At 40.7% G+C, this 17,786-nt stretch overlaps 1 long non-coding RNA gene across 1 annotated transcript; it reads right to left on the reverse strand.

Annotated features, from left to right (window-relative positions):
• Nucleotides 1–803: 803 nt before the first annotated feature.
• Nucleotides 804–16,068, reverse strand: LOC119141288. The gene is made up of 3 exons (XR_005101892.1): nt 15,943–16,068; nt 8,548–8,553; nt 804–824 (listed from the first exon to the last, which is right to left on the reverse strand). It is a non-coding gene; the product is annotated as an uncharacterized LOC119141288 (long non-coding RNA).
• Between the last annotated feature and the right edge of the window lie 1,718 nt (nt 16,069–17,786).

Consider the following 17,786-nt stretch of genomic DNA (forward strand, 5'->3'; position numbering starts at 1 on the left):
GCTGATCTCCTCTCTCTGATGACCAGCAACAGGACACAAGGAAATGGACTGAAGCTATGTCAGGGGAAGTTCAGAATGGACATTAGGAAATCTTTTTTCACTAAGAGGGTGATCATTCACTGGAAAGGGCTTCCCAGGGAAGTGGTCGTGACACCAAGCCTGTTAGAGTTCAAGAAGCATCTGAATGATGCTGTCAGTCATGTAGAATCATAGAAATGTCTACATTGGGAAAGACCTTTGAGATCATCAGGTCCATCTCTTAACCCAGGACTGCCAAGTCTACCACTAAACCATGTCTCTAAGCACCACATCTACATGTTCTTTAAAGACCTCCAGGGATGGTGATTCCATCACTCCCTTGGGCAGCCTGTCCTAATGCTTAACAACCCTTTCAGGGAAGAAATTTTTCTTAATATGCAATCTAAACCTCCCCTAGCACAATTTCCTCTTGTACTGTTGCTTGTTATTTGAGAGAAGAGACTGACCTCCACCTGCCTCCATCCTCCTTTCTGGTAGTTGTAGGCAGCAATAAGGTTCCACCTGAGTCTCCTCCTTTCCACACTAAACAACCACAGTTCCCTCAGACACTCCTCATAATAAGACTTGTTCTTCAGACCCTCCACCAGCTTCACGGCCCTTCTCTGGACATGATCCAGCACTTCAATGTCTTTCTGCAGTGAAGGGCCCCAAACTGAACAGTGTTCGAGGTGCAGCCTCACCAGTGCCCAGTGCAGGGGGACAGTCCCTTCCCTTGCCCTGCTGGCCACACTGCTCCTGACACAAGCCAGGGTGCTGCTGGCCTCCTTGGCCACCTGGGCACACTGCTGGCTCATGCCCAGCCGGCTGCCGACCAGCACCCCCAGGCCCTTTCCCACCAGGCCCTTTCCAGCCGCTCTGCCCCAGCCTGTAGCGCTGTGTGGGGCTGGTGTGACCCAGGTGCAGGACCCGGCACGGAGCCTTCTTGAACCTCATACAGTTGGCCTCAGCTCATCGGTCCAGCCTGTCCAGATCCCTCTGAGCAGCCTTCCTACCTTCAGGCAGATCAACATTCCCCTACAACTTGGTATGTCTGCAAACTTATTGAGGGTGCACTTGAGCCCTAATGGCTTAGTTTCAGGTAGTCCTACAAGGAGCAGAAGGTTGGGCTTGATAATCTTTATGAGTCCATTCTAACTTGAGATATTCTATGATTCTGTGATTCTATATTTTTCTCATGCTTTGACCAAGATGTAGTTTTTCTCCAAGCTTTCCAAAGAAGCTGTACCGGAATTGTCTTCATAGCAAGTTTCAGAGGTATGCTAATTTTAAGTGCAGTTCTGGGCAACCATAATATTTTCACTTGGCACAGTATCTTTTTTTCTTTTTTCTTTTTTTTTCTTTAATCATCTTCAAGTGTACAGAAAAGATTTTGCTCAAAACAGTTGCAAAACTTTTCCTAAATTACTGGCCAAAAATCAAGAGGTTTTACAAGAGAAAAGGTCTGGAGAACAATGGCTATGTTGCAGACACCAGGGTGCTAGAAATGATGAGAAGTGTAAGTATGATGGTGGGTTTAACAACATATTCTGTTTTACATCTAAATTATATCACTCATGAAAAAATTGAATGAAATGATAAAGTTGTCCATTAACTCTCCTGGCATCTTCTCACATAGTTATAAATTATTACAGAAAATAATTGTTTTTCTTTCCTAGCCCTGGTTTCAAGTCCTGAGTTGCAGAATAATCAGAATTTTCTTAGACCTGCAGACAAAATTAAAAACATCCGCTATGCAACTGGAAGCTTTCTGATGGGCAGTCTTATACAGGTGCAACATGAATAGTACAAAACAGGAAGAGGATTACCGATGTAATTACCAATGTAATTAGCCTTTGCCTTGCTGTAAACACCTGATTCTACCCATTTTGAAAGGAAAAAAATAGTTAAAAACATTTTCAGTAAAATTTATGCTAGGTATAACACAATCATGCTAATCTTCAAATGAACTGTGCCTAAAACCTTTGTTGTAACATGCAGCTCACTTTTTCTGGCAGCTTATCTTTTTCATTTCATGTTATGTTTCATTAACAGGTAAGATTTATCCCAAGATTTATCTGAGCAAAGTATTCAGCAATTCCTTTTAACAATGTCACTGACATGAAGAAAAACTTTCACTGACATGAAAAAAAATCTTCCATAGGAAAGACCCTGCTCTTCAAAGAGCTTTTATCTATGTCACTTGTGCATATGTTGGCATTATTAATGATGCGCATGATCTGATTATGACTTTAGTGGATCTTTCTGGACATGGACGCTCCTTTTAGGAGATTCAACAATACTCATTTATTCGACTCAATAAAAAGATTTCTTTACTTTGTCTTAACTCCCTGTTCCTAAAGCTGTTTTGAAGAAGGTGTTACTTTTATTTCACTACATTGACTGTAAAAGGCTGTGTGCAAAAGAACCTGAAGAAAAAGAGGTTCATATACTGTCCATTTATACAATTCTTAGTTTAATATAAAAGGATTCTTATCTAGTTTTCCTGTATGCAGGTATTCACACGTGTCAAATCCATTTCACTCAGATGAGTGAATTAATATGAATTTTCATAGGAGTTTTTGTAACTAAATCCAAATGAAGGTGCTGTCACGAAAGGAGTGACACGTTTCACTTGTAAAGAGAGAAGCAGCAATATGTTTATTGGTATAAAATAGCAACTTAATAAAGTTTGATAGTAAATATGACAGTGGCTTAACAGGAGTCAATGGCAAGGTATACTTGATTATTTACTGCACAGAGGACAAGGTCAGACAAAACCGTTTGGGAGATCCTCCCATTGAGTCATGAGGTTCAGAAAGGACCCCTCTGCATTCTAATCTCCTTCTCAGAGAGGACTTTGGGTGCAGCTAGATCCAGACTTACTCTCAGACTTGGTCACCAGTTTATATCTAGAGGATTATACGTGCACAATCAGTCCTTTATACTACTTGGCTACAATTTCAAAGTTTAGCATGCTTTTAACCACTTACCAAGAATCTGTTTCAGCAAAAAATCTCTCAGCCTTGAGGAATAACCTTGAGAGGTGTCCCTACTCAATGGGAGATCGTGGTGTGCAGCCTTCTGCTGTGCAGGAGAGCTCTGCTGGCTCTGCGCTGCCCACTGCTCATGGAGTAAGGCACTTGGCACATAGTCGTATTTGCACACCGACTACAGAAGTTAGTTTCTTTCAAAATTGGCTTAAGTCAGACCTTGACAAGTGCTGTTAGGTGGGCACATTGTTTAATTAGTCCTTAGCTATCGTGTTGTTATCTGTCTCCCCTGAACCCACTTTGAGTGGGATACAGCCATCACGGTCAGGTGCATCTATTACTACCAGCACTGGCAGTTATCACTTGAGCGTTGCCACAGAAACAAAGGTCAGGGCGGGAGGCAGGGAGGGAACACACCACCACAGGTGCTCTCAATGCTAATGGGAAAGCAGGCTATGGCTCTGTATCTTGTTTTCTTTGATTTCTGCTTTTTGATTGGCAGACACTAGTTTGTGTGCTGAGAACTAACACATAGGAAATTTCCTAAAGCAGGGCAAACCAAGAAACTGCAAGGTAAAATATCTGGATATTTAGTATTCCTTTTATGCAAATCGTACTATTTTTATAACATTTCAGAAAATCAGGACTTTAATTTAGAGCAAATTCTTTTGTCTAAAAAATACATACATGTATCTACACATGTATGGAATACAGCAAAATCTGAATATCTCAATGTATAAACTGGCCTCTACTTTTTAGACAAAATTCATCAGCCTTCAATTCTATCAATAAATAGAAATAATACCAAATTACAGGGCAAATTCAGCCTGTTCCTATTACCAGCCAGTAACTTTTTTTGTTCATATTCTAGTTTCTCGAGGCTTAGTGAACTTATCATAAAGCTTGGAGGAAACAATCCCAGTTCAACACAGGGACAAAACTCATCATTTTAATTACTTTCCCCTCAGTAAAATATCTAGAACAATACTACAGATATTTTTATTTTTTTTTTAAGTCCTTGATTTTAACAATCTTTCTTTAGGGGAGGAAGAGAGGTTTTAAGAAATGTATCAAAAGACATTGGCAAAATAGACAATGTTTCAACACTCCCTCAGCTCTGGATCTCATCACTTTTCTGTGTGGGCTTTCTAAGGGCAGTAATAAAGGCTCCTTAGTCTGCTGGGGTGGAAAATATGTGCCTATATGCACTTTTTTCTTCTCAGATAGCCTCACTGTTTTTTAAACAGTCAAACTTTTGCCGTGTTAGTGTCATTAACTGCTCACTTTTTGTGCCAACACAAAAAACCCTGCCAGGGGCCAGGCTCACTAACACGCCACTTTCTTTCAGAATGGAAGAGTGTGGATATAAACAAATACAATGTTCTGTGACTCTTTAGACCACTAAACTCAGAGATAAGTGTTTACATGCTGTATTCAGAGGGGATGTGTCAACAATATAGTATGATTAACCTATTTAGACAAACCAAGAATTAGAATTCATACAATGTCAGTACCTGGTTTACTGTTGGATTGATAGCACTGCCCAGAGATACCATCTGTACTGTTTGATGACCACTGTTATAAAAAAAATCTCAATCCCAAAGTACATGCAAGCTAACATGAAACAGAGACCAGAAATGATTATTGCAAACAGCAGGCACGAAGGAGGAAGTGTGGCAAGAGCAAATTTGAATACTTCTGTGCACTAACAATTCAGTCTGAATTAGTTTCTTTCCCTTAACTAACTAACTAAATATCATCTCTGTCAGACTGCAGTGCACCTGGTAAGATTTGTGTTTAATTCCCAGCAGACCATGCAACTCTGATGCATAGTTATGCAGGGAATGACAGCAGGATATGATATGTTATGGTTTGCCACAGGAACTAGTACCAGGGAAGAGAAAAGGAGACTACTATGTACAGAAGCATAGAGTTGTGGTATCACTGAACATTCAGTCACTCAAGAATTTAGCACTATAGACCTGAAAGAAAAAGAAAAAGAAAAAAAAAGAAAAGAAAAAAAAAAAGAAAAAAATTAAAAGAAGGTTATAGTTGTGAAGGGCATTGAAGGTGGGCATGAGATATTTGCATATGATGCTATGGAAAATGAGGAGGTAATAAAGACATTCAGATAGGAATAATATAGAGTGACAAGCAAAGAGGATGCTCTTAGTGATGCATTTTGAAGGGATTGAAAAGTTCCCAACTTGCATAATGACATGTTAGTGACGAGCACTTTGAAGGTCAAAACAGTGGTTTTATCTGTGAACATTCTGATGCCCATGAATTATCCCCAGACCAACAAATTCATCAGGGTTAAAATAAATTTCCTCAAGGTCAGCACATTCTGCAAATAGAATAACATACAGACTTCTTTGGCTAGTATGATCCCAAATTAGCACAATATGCAATCTATAAGAGACTGCATATTTAATGCACTGAAGGGAAAAACAGATTTAGTTTTTACATGATTAAATAGAGTCAAAATAAAACTGCTTTAAAGGAGTAAATGAATGATTCATTACTTTGTGTCTGATATTTGTGAAAAGCCATGGAGATAATGACTTTGGATTTTCCTGCAAGGGCCATCAATGCTTTTGGCATCTATCATGTCCAGAGCTCAGCTTGTTTCAATGAATATATAAGATAGTTGCATTTCTGTCTAGCGCAGCCCTGCAGGAGTGAATCTAAAGTGCTGAACAGCAGCTGCAGAGGGTTGAATGCCCATGAAATAAGTATATCAGGAGAGTTTATTTCAAGTTGTGTGCTGTCTGGTCCCATGGATCAAATGTCCACCAGCAGCTTGAGCACATTGGATGTGTTCCCAGACCAGCACTTTTGGTTTAGCCCTTCCTGAAAGAAAAGCAGTTCATGTACTTTGCAACTGCTTGGTGATGTGAACCAGAACACAGTGAGTGATCCAGAGATTTGAGATTTGACATATATATATATGTCTTAACCAAAGTAATGCATACACATCATACAGATTCACTGAGGTGGATCTGACCCTCAGCTCCCTGATGGAAGCTTTATTTTCTCTCCTATAGCTCCTACAGATTGCTAAATCTGCAGAGCTTCATAGTCCCACTATCAAACAGCCTCCAGGCTGTAAGCAGAGCTCCTTGTTCCTTTAGAATATGTTATTATAAATGCTAATTTCACCATTCCTGCAAATGCTTGACGAAATGATTAAGTGAACTTTCTAGACACTAGCCAGGAAACACTAATTTTGGAAATTATTCAAACTCCCTGGAGATAAGCAGTAGCATGACAGACAGCATTATGTTACCAGAGCTGGAAACCTGAGTGAAAAAGATTAAGGGGCAAATACCTCTTGTCAAACATAGGGGTGGATAAGTGAAAGGAATAGTGAGAAGATAATTTCAGTTTTAGATAGTTATATAAATGTAATTCCACTCACAGCATTTGTGTGAATAAAATTTAAATCAAATGATATGTGATAAACATTAGTTTCCTCTCATCCAGATGGTCCCTAATACTGGGTAGTAAGGAGGAAACACAGTGTAAAAGACAAGACTAGAGGAAGTATAACCCCTAAAAAGGATTGGCAGGGAAAGATGACATGCTTCCTTTAACTGTATTGCTAATTCATGAAGTAAAGGAGAATTACACATCTAAAAAGGCTCCATTCTTCATCTCACGGTAGGGCAAAGCTGTAAAAGCATCCCTTTCTTTCCATATTTCAGGCTCTCAATCACTTCTTTTCGTGTTCAGTCTCAAAGTCCTACTTAAGGCTACAAGTGCTGTTCAAACAGAAGTCCAAAAGACATTATTTGTTTGAGCAGGTGTTGGGAGAACTGAATTGAAAATCAGAGTGGGAGAATTCATTGAACTGTGTGTAATTTGCTGCAGTGTGGGTCAGTGGGAATCTAGAACTATCAGACAGTGTGGTAACTTTTGTGCTTTTTATATTGTTCTTCTGCTGCTTTTAAAATTCAAAACCTTCCAATACCAATCATGGATTTTCTTTTGTCCAACTTAAAATTTGTGCAAATTCTAGTTCTGAGACTATGTTATTTATATTTATTATATAAGCTTTCCTTAAAATATTAACTTAGTTTATTTTAATGAAATCATGACAGCAAACTTGTTTTTTTCCCCTGCCAGCCCTTAGTTTTCCCTTGGCACAGTATCATATAATTTTTTCACTGCATAGTCTGTGTTCAACACTGAAAACTAAAATAAAAACAGAATTCACAGGGAAAAAAAAAAAAAAAGAGAGAGTAGATTATACTTCAGACTTCTACTTGCACTCTTTTTCTGCTCTCTCCACCTTCCATTTCATCTTCTCCTCACTAGTCAGCCATTCTGGCTCTGTTTTCTTTTCAGCCCTGTTAATAATCCTGTTAGTCTCTCTCTCTTTTACATAGTGCTGCTTTTTATCTCCTCAGTATTGCTTGATACCAACATTGTAATAAAGCTCATCTAGGCTCATGAATTAAAGCATTAGTACGTCTGACTGATGTTTACTCTCAAATAAAGTTATTTTTCCCTCTTGCCCTTGCTGCCATACCCTCTGCTTTTCCTCTTAAATGAGTCTTAGCTTGGTATGGTTCTGCTCTTTCTTTGCAAATGCAAATTGGTGGTTTAAGGACATTCGCAGCTTCAGAGCTTTAAAAAAGTTTTAATTTAGCTTTTATTAGGTGCTGGGCAGCATAGTGCCAGACTGTGTACACAGTTAAACAACAAGAGCTCTCTCAGGGGAGTATATTGTTGCAAGCTTCAACATCTATATGCAAATTAGACTTTCCGTATTTGCTATCAGTTGCAATAGAAATTTTCCACCCAGGCAAGATTTTTTTTTTTTTCTTCAGCTATCTAAAATAGTGACAAGCCCTGAAGAAAATAGTGTCTTTTCACTGGCTGCAAAAGTTAGAGCAACTATATTGGGTTTAGGGATTTCTTAAAAAAAAAAAAAGTGCAGGGTTATGCTACAGTTGCATAATATTTCTGGAAAAATTAGGAGCAACACTGAAGTCCTGTATCAGCATTAAAAGGAAGTGATATCAATAGTCTTTCATTATTTGACATAGGGAGAAGGAATCCTGAGAACAAAGAATATTTCCATAAAACTTCTTAGGTGTGGGACTCTAAAATGTAGCAGGTACCCTTTGTTGTAAAGGCTGTTATAAACAGTCTTTCTGTTCATGTTGTGGATTCCTGGAGCTGAATCCCATGGAAGAACACCCAAGCACAACAACACTTACTTAACTGGTGGCCTTTGGAGACTGAGCAGGTAAGCTGTGTTGTGGGGCTTTCAGTGTAAAGCATAGTCCTTTGAAAGATGTGCCCTTGTCAGTTGCCCCAGAAAAGGTAAGTATAGTTTCTAGGAGGATAAACATGCTTTGATTTCCATGTTACAGCTAAATTGTTGAAAGTGACATCTCAGACCCCTGTGAAAGCTACCCACATTACTCACAGTGTATGTGGGCAATGCAATATGTAATAGGGATTGATCTGGCACATACTGATTTTAGAACTAGCTGTTAGAACTGCTTTCATATTTTTCATTTTGCACTTCCTTCTTGGACAATGTTTCTCAATTTGTTTGGTTTGGGTTTTGTTTTTCACCTCTATCTAATTTATGCAGCAGAATAGTCACATCTGGCCATAAAATGCAATCACCTCTTTCACATGAGGCAATGATGCACAAAAATAATTTAAATAATAAATAGATACCAATTATGAACAATGAGGCACCAACAGTTTGAGAAGAAAGTGGTTCCAGTGCTTGAATTCACAAAGGAACAGTGCCTTTAAATACCTGATACCCAATGACTGCATCAATGTTCATTTTTTGTTTTGTGCAACTTCTTAGCATTTTCCCTTAAAGTAGAAAAGGGCCAATTTCTGTCTTACCCATTTGCTGCTTTCCTTCATGCTGCCCCTACAGCTACCACATTTCCAATGGTATGTTTCACAGCTTTCTGTGAGCAGGGCAGTGTCTTGCTATTGACTCTGAGGGGAGACCAGAAAAGCAGGCAAACATGAAGGGCCGGATTTTGAAGGACTTGAAAGGTAAGAAGGTTATTTGCAGGCTGGGCCAAGAAGTGGATGAAAACACGTGCACCTCACTGACCAAGGGCAGTGCACTCGGATTCTCAGATGTGGGAGGCTGGTGGCTTAGTATCACAACCATATTCATCTAAGGGCAGCCGCTGAGCTGGCTACCTAGGGTGCCAGCTCACTTTCAGGACATCTGATTTACCTTTGGCTATGTAATGATCCTCCAGGACATACAGCAGACACATGGCAGGAAGGTGTGCTCCTGAGCCCGTGCTGTGGGATGAAGCCAGTCAGTGTGCACATAAGATGCATTTGGGTTAGAGTGTGGGCTCAGACATGCATTCAAAATGAAATACAGACCTTCAGCGTGTTGTGTTTGGCTCTCAAAAGGTAACATTCTACTTTGACAGATAAATGTTTTGCTTGCAATGTGTCTGTGACCTTGTCTGAATAAGAGGTAACTGTGAACTGCTTTGGCTCTGGGTCTGTATCCAAAACTTTCCAGTGTTTGAGGGTAGTAGGGTGCATGAACTTTGGTTCATCCACTCTAGTGAAAAAAAAAAAAATAAAAAAAATCTAGTCATATGCTTAGCTCCAGATAAGAAGTCTGAAGCTGCATTTTGTGGCTATTTCCCTAGAAAGCTTTTGTTTGTTCTGTATGTTGTGTGACTGCCATTGAGCCTCATTTCTAACCAGACCTTTCCTCTCAGAGATGTGCATCCTTGGCTGATGGTCATCTCCTGATGCCATCAGGATGTAGCTGATTATGTGAAATAGTGCATTTAAAGACGGTTTTTGGTATCTTCCTGAATCCCCAACTTGCCTGCTGAGGTTTTCACACTGCTCCTCTCTGCATGTGACATCCACTTAGGAACTTCCATATACTCTAGACCACTTGTTCCTTGAAAGAAATGACTATTGAGGGATCCATTTCCCAAAGCATTTGTGGCCACATTATTGTGCATGAGACTTAAAAAAACTCCTGTGATTGTTAATTGAATTTATTTAGTTAAGGTATAGTGCTACTGAATTGTGTGAAAATCATGTCTCTCTGTGCAAGCATGCACTCTAATTCTGCTGTTTGCTTTTGCTGGCTAAATGGAAGCCCATTTGAAGTTGCCATGCTGTGATGATTTAGTAGAAGTATGTGCAATCTATACATTACAGTTTGTTTTTATGAAATACACATAACACACTGTATTGCATCTTGAGAGAAGGTGAAGTAGCATGTAGCATTCACAGTTATGACTGGATGGATTGTTGGCTAAGGAGCTTTAAAGTATGGAATATTTTCATCTGCATGAAGAGAAAAAGGAGTAACTGTGGTTTAGATGCAGGGGAAGGAACTGGTCTGAAGATGCAGCCTTCTCCCAAGTGTCAGGTCAAGGTGAACACTCCAGGGAGTTCACAAAGACAAAAGGTAGTTGGTGAACAAGGAACAAGGTCTGCTTTTATGAAAGGGACATCTTTTTCAACTGTTGAAACAATATATGAAGAAGAAAATCCCCACATCACAAGTCTGTGTAATAATCTCGTACCTGACAGACACAAATGATAAAAGGCTGCAGTGAACTGGAAGCAAAGGAAGATATAAGGGCCTACCAACGCTTTTTAGATCTGTGTGTTTTGTGTCAAAATCTGTGTGTTGCATGCTTCAGCTGTCAGGGGTCTAAGAGAGTGTATACAAAGAAGGAGGGCTGTAGAAGTGTCTAAGCACTTACGTAGTCTGCCCAGGACTCTAACAGCAGGTTGAAATTGTGTTATGGAGCACCCAAGCCTAGGAAGTGTACTCAGGAAGTCAAGGACACAGAACATCCTTGCAGAAAAAATATTTTTCTTTTGCTCATAGGTACAGAATGTCCCTAAGTATGGGAGCAATGAAAGTCTACCTCAGTGACCTTAACCAGAGTCGCAAAGAGTTCTATCATGTCGTGTTTGAACAAGACTGAAAACCACGATGCTCTGATCTCAGCTAGGCATTTGCAAAATACAAATGATGGATAGTGTAAGAGTCTGCTGAGGCAGCTGGAGACTGTCAGGAAGTCAAGGATTGCACAACTTCTACTATATTTGTTCCTAGAAAAGCGTCTGGAAAATGGGCGCCCAAACAATAGGGTAGATAGAATGAGTGAATGTAATACTTCATTTGGAGAATGCTTTTGCTATTATGCAGTTTAAATTTAGACGCAAACTCTAAACTTAAGTCCTATATGGCAGAAACAAAAAGAAGCACTTCTTCAGCAGAGCTGGGACATACTTTTATCCTTGTCTTCGGAGAAGACAGGATGGCTATATATTTCACTGCTTTTCCCACTATCATTTTTCCTTAGGTCTTTGTGAGATTATTTGTTTTTTGCTATAATTCCATGTTCTTGCAATACCAAGCAACAGGCACTGGCACAGCTGGACACTCTCTCACCTCTGTCACAATTAGGCTGATTCTAGCAACAACAAACAAGAGAAGCATTCAATGCATATGTTCAAGGCAGAATTATTTTTCTTTCCCTTGAGCCCCACAGTTAGGTAACTTTATGGGGGGGGGGGGGGGGGGTGTGTGTGCGGGAGGGGGCGCAGTAATCTGGCAGCAAAGCAAATGCATGCTGTCTTCTACCAAGGTAGGCTGCTGGCTTGAGTACACACAAGTTAACACTGGGAGGGACACAGGAGTCTTTCTGTACTGTTTTTCTCCTTTAAGACAGTTGGGTCTGATTCATATGTTCTGCTATGTTTCTGGAGATGTCAATCCAACAGCATGGGGGTGGGGAAGGGGCACCCCAGGAAATCAAAGCAAACTCAATTATCTATCTGCTGACAATGACAAAACCATTTCATTCCTCAGCTCTTCGCAGAATGTGAGAGGGGGGGAAATTAAAAGCGTGAACATTTTTAATGAGTGCAATTATTGAATCATCAGTCACAGAGTCCATCTGCTTCAGAGTGTTCCAGTGACTAGAGAAAGACTAAAATACTGCATTGCCTTTTTGCATTCCTATAATCACACAAATGTTCTTTAAGGAAAAGCTAATGGTATTCATATATCATGCTCATCAGTTTCAGTAACCTGCAGCTCCTCCTTCACTTACTTCACTTTATTAATCACTGATTTTGAATTTTGACACCAAGATGGTGGAAATATCTTGGGCAAATGCATGGGGTAACAGCTAACCCCATGACATTAAATGCAGAATCATGTAATATTCAATTGGAGAGATAAACTAATGTAAAATTTAACTGAAAGTTCCCATTTAATCTAGAGTATAGTGAGAAAAATAAACTTCACACTATGGTAAAATTTAAAAAGTGGGGTGGGGTTGGATTTAAAATTCCTTTTCCCCAGTGCTATCAATCTGCTTGGTACACAGATCTGAGTGTGAAAGCATGTCAAGAAAGAGCCAAAACTCAATCAATAGCTTTTGAAAACTTTTGAAAATAGTCAGAACAGATAAAAGAGGAAAGGTTCAGATAAATGCCTGAACCTGAGGAACTGCAACAGAACTATAAATCTGTTTTGGCTCTGGTGTCCTAAAAGTCTTTCCCAGAATGGCAGGGAAGGCAGAGATTTGGATCTGAAACTACTAAAAGGCTTTGCTATGTGCTAACTTGTTATTCCGTTGAGATTTGTGCTACAAGCGTGTGGCAGAATAAAAAGGATTGTTTTGTTCAAGGAATGTTTTCTGGAATTGCAAATAAATGCCACATTCTGTAGTGATGTCCTTTGTTTAGCACTTTTCAGCTTTCATCTGCAATATCCAGCTGAGAAGTGCCCAGATACAGTAATGTGCACAACTAGGAGACATATTATTTGAGAAATCTCTGACTTTGCTACAGGCATCAGCATCAGAAGATTCTAAGGTCTGAACTCTCAAAAAAATGACTTCATATTGGGGGTTGCAAACAATATACAGCAGGGTTTTTTTGTGGCTAGCACAAAAAACAAAAGAACACTTCTTATTCTCTTCTTGAATCTGGAAATTCTATTTTCTCTAACTCAGCATAGTCTGAAAAGAAAGTTTTGCCTTAGAGTATGAAATTTCCAGTAATTGATGCCAATTAATGGCCCCAATGAATTAGACAAATTTGAATTATGCATTGAGACTAGTATAACATTAATCCAGGTATTTGAGTTAAATCCTGGAGGATTGCATGGGTGGTGGAGAAACCTCATTATATGTTGTCAGGGATGATAAGGTGAGCTATTGTTTTTATTGTTACATTATCATATTCACTTTATGAAATAATTATTTATTACATTTTCAGATTAAAAATTTTATCTAAGCAACCAAGATCAAAGAAACAAAAAATTGGCTATAATGTTATCATGGCATCCAGGCTGTGCCTAATCAATATGCTACTTACTTTTTCCTTTTCTCCCAGTTAATGTCTAGCAAGAGCTACAGCAGCAATTTTTGCTATCGGGTAAAGAAGCATTAAATAAATAATTAAGGCCCGAATTGCCAATTTGTTTTCTTTTCAGGAATGAATTAGATACTGGATTAGTTTTCTTTTGAGTTTTAAATATGGGGACCCACTGAACCACATCTCTGTGCAAAAGTATGGGTCCATGTTCAGAGATCCATGCTTTAGTAATTTAAAAGTAATCAGTAATCTCCTGCATCTTTGAGAAAATAATCAGTGACATGTAGGAGATTATTGTTAGAATCCCTTGACTACTGCTAGATTGATTTTTTTTTTTTTTCTTTCATCCTCCCGCACCAATTTTGACAGCTCTGCTTAATGACTGACAGTAAATGGGGTTTGTGCCATGTCAGGTGTTCTGGAAAGGGCTCTGGCAAGGAAGATTTGGCTTATCACATTGCAACCTAAGGTCCTGATCCAGCAGACATTCAAAGCAGTAAATAATGTTGCATCACGGATTTACTCCTTTCATTTCAGTGAGAGCTCTTAATCATAAATATGTTTAGTTTCTCATCTGCAGGCCTTGCTCCCATCGTTTCCTGGAAACCTCCTAGGCAGCCATCTCAGTAAGCAAGGGGAGACATCATTTAATGCCTCTGTGTATTACTAAATCCATCCTTGGAACAATAATTACTATTTGACATTTGTGTCCTACCCACAGATTAATTAAGTGCCCCACAAAACAAATACATAGATTTTACTTTCAGTAAGCTTGAAGTCTAGAACCTACGCACAGCAAAAGAAATAAAGGAAAGAATAGACAATATATGGGACACAGTCAAAAACAAAATGGCAAAGCTTGACTTAGCTGTTACATTTTTTGTAGTCTTCAGGACAGACTACAGGATGAGACTTTTTGGGATTAATTTGACCGAGACTAATGCAGGGTCTGGGTAAATTAGTTTGGCGACACAGATCAAGGAATTAAAAGGAGAGGAAAAAGGCAATGGGAGAACGTTATGAATGGATGATTTGGATGTTTGTGTGATCAGAAAGGGAGAGAGGAAAAAAAGGTAGAAGTATTAAGCATCAAAGCACCTAGTAGTGTGGGCAAAAGTTTGAACTTAAATTCTGAAGAAATCATCTCTAAATGGCAACAGAGAACAACTTTGTGATAAATAAAACAGTCTGGTTTTAACTGATGTGCCTGAATCTGCTGGAAGGAGCAAAATATGTGAGAAGAACATGGTGAAAGGGAGGTTGCAGATGTCAGGGCAAACCAAGAAAACAATTCCCACAGACCGGCACCTTCCCACCCAGAAATAGGGACAACTGCAGCAGGACACCTTTGCTGTAACTGAGAATGAGAAGAAAGGACAGTCTCAGGCTGCAAGGCTGCATAACAAAAAGAGAAATTATTGACACCAAAATAGAGAAGGGCATGTTCAGAGGAAAACATGAGAAGCTGAGTTCAAACCACTCTGATTTTGAGAATTTGTATTTATTTAATTTAAATATGTTCATTGAGACAAGAAGAACTGGGGTGCTGCATCGTGTTCAGGGAATGAGAGAGAGGGCTGAAAGTCACTGGTTTAAAAACCAGGACCAATGAAAACTGCCAAGAAGCTGAAGTGAGACCTAGTTTTGATAGAATAGAAAGAGGTTAATTCCTACTATATATATACTACTATATATAACAGCATTATAAGCAGGAGTTCAGATACTGTATCGAAATACATTTGAAATCATGGTTGAATTTTGCTCTTAGGTTTTAAGATACTTGGACTAAAAGTTGTACAAGTACATGGAGCAACACTAAAGGAGTACAAATCAAAAGCAAAGTGAAACCACTGTTTCTCGTAGACTTACAGAATCACAGAATCATTTAGGTCAGAAAAGACTTTTAAGATCATGAAATCCAACCATTAACCCAGGACTGCCAAGTCCACCAATACCCTAAGCACTGCATCTACACGTCTTTTAAACACTTCTAGGGATGGTGATTCCACTACCTCCCTGGGCAGCCTGTTCCAGTGCTTGACAACCCTTTCAGTGAAGAAATTTTCCCCTCATATACAATCTAACCCTCCCCTGGTGCAACTTCAGGCAGTTTCCTCTTGTCCTGTTGCTTGTTATTCCCAAATAACAAGAAGAGACCTACTCCCACGTGCCTCCAACCTCCTTTCAGGTAGTTGTAGAGAGCAGTAAGGTTCCACCCGAGTCTTCTCCTCTCCAGGCTAAACAACCCCAGTCCCCTCAGCTGCTCCTCAGAAGACTTGTGCTCCAGACCCTTCACCAGCTTTGCTGCCCTTCTCTGGACAAGCTCCAGCACCTCAATGTCCCTCCTGTAGTGAAGGGCCCAAACCTGAACAACAGTATTCGAAGTGCGACCTCACCAGTGCTGAGTACAGGGGGACAATACCTTCCCTTGTCCCACTGCCCACATTGTTTATGATATAAGCCAGGGTGCTTTTGGCCTTCTTGGCCACCTGGGCACACTAATGGCTCATGTTCAGCTGCTGCCGACCAGCACCCCCAGGTCCTTCTCCACCAGGCAGCTTTCCAGCTGCTCTTCCCTAAGCCCGTAGTGTTGCATGTGGTTGTTGTGACCCAGGTGCAGGACCTGGCACTTCTTCTTGTTGAACCTCATACAGCAGTTGCAGCCCATCAGTCCAGCTTGTCCAGATCTCTCTGAGAAGCCTTCCTACCATCAAGCAAATCAACACTTCCACCAACTTGGTGTCATCTGCAAACCTAGTGAGGGTACACTCGATCCCTTCATCTAGATCATTGATAAAGATATTAATCAGGACTGGCCCCAGCACTGAGCCCTCGGGAACACCATTTGTGACTGGCTGCCAGCTAAATGTAACTCCTTTCACCACCACTCCTTGGGCTGAGCCAGCCAGCCAGCTTTTTACCCAGCATAGAGTACACGAAGCCATGAGCATCCAGTTTCCCCAGGAGAATGCTGTGGGAGATGGTGTCAAAGGCTTAGCTAAGGTCCAGGTAAACAACATCCACAGCCTTTCCCACGTCCACTACATGGGTCATCTTATAGAATGAGATCAGATTTGGCAAGAAGGACCTGCCTTTCATAAACTCATGTTGGCTGGGTCTGATGCCTTGGTTATCCTGCACGTGCTGCATGATGGTGCTCAGGATGATCTGCCCCATAACCTTTCCTGGCACTAAGGTCAGTCTGGCAGCTCTGTATTTCCCTGGATCCTCCTTCCTGCCTTTTTTGTGGATAGGTGTCACATTGGTTAACCTCTAGTCTTCTGGAACCTCCCTGGTTACCCAGGACTGTTGATTACTTGTGGAGAGTGGCTTGGTGAGCTCCTCTGCCAGCTCCCTCAGTACCCTGGGGTGGGTCCCATCCAGCCCCATGGACTGTGTGTGCCCAAGTGGAGCAGCAGGTCACTGTTTCCTCCTGGACTGTGGGGACTTCATTCTGCTCCTCATCCCAGACTTCCAGCTCAGGGGACTGAGTACCTTGAGTGTAACTGGTCTTGCCATTAAAGACTGAGACAGAGAATGCATTAAATACCTCAGCTTTTTCCTCATACTTTGTGTCAGTGCTCTCTGCTGCATCCAATAAGGGTTGTAGCTTATCGTTGGCCCTCCTTTTGTTTCTAATGTGTTTGCAAAAACATTTTTGGTTGTGTTTTATGGTAATGGCCAGCCTGAGTTTTAGCCAGGTTTTCACCTTTCTAATCTTCACCCTGCACAACCTCGTGACATCCTTATAGTCTTCATGAGTTGCCTGCCCCTTCTTCCAAAGGTGGAAAACTCTCTTTTTTTCCCTAAGTTCCAGCCAAAGATCTCTGTTCATCCAGGCTGGGCTTCTTCCCCGCTGGCGCATCTTTCAGCACATGGGGGAGGTCTGCTCCTACACCTTTAAGATCTCCTTCTTGAAGAATGTCCAGTCTTCCTGGACCCATTGGCCCTTCAGGACTGACTCCCTAGGGACTCTGTCAACCAGGTTCTTATACAGGCCGAAGTGTGCCCTCTGGAAGTCTATGGCAGCAGTTCTGCTGATCCACCTGTTTACTTCTCTGAGAATCAAAAACTATTATCTCATGATCACTATACCCAAAACAGCCTCCCACCACCACATCACCCACTAGTCCTTCCCTGTTTGCAAACAGCAGGCACAGTGGGGCATCTCCCCTGGTTGTCTCACTGATCAGCTGATTCAGGAAGTTATTTTCCACACACCCCAGGTACCTTCTAGACTGTTTCGTCTCCTCTGTGTTGTATTTCCAGGGAAATCCGGTAAGCTGAAGTCCCCCATGAGAACAAGGGTCTAGCAATCATGAGACTTCTCTCAGCTGCCTGTAGAATATTTCATCTGCCTCTTCATCCTGGTTGGGTTGTCTATAATAGACTCCC

The sequence above is a fragment of the Falco rusticolus genome, chromosome Z (assembly GCF_015220075.1).
Source record: "Falco rusticolus isolate bFalRus1 chromosome Z, bFalRus1.pri, whole genome shotgun sequence".
In the NCBI taxonomy this organism is placed as follows: Eukaryota; Metazoa; Chordata; class Aves; order Falconiformes; family Falconidae; genus Falco; species Falco rusticolus.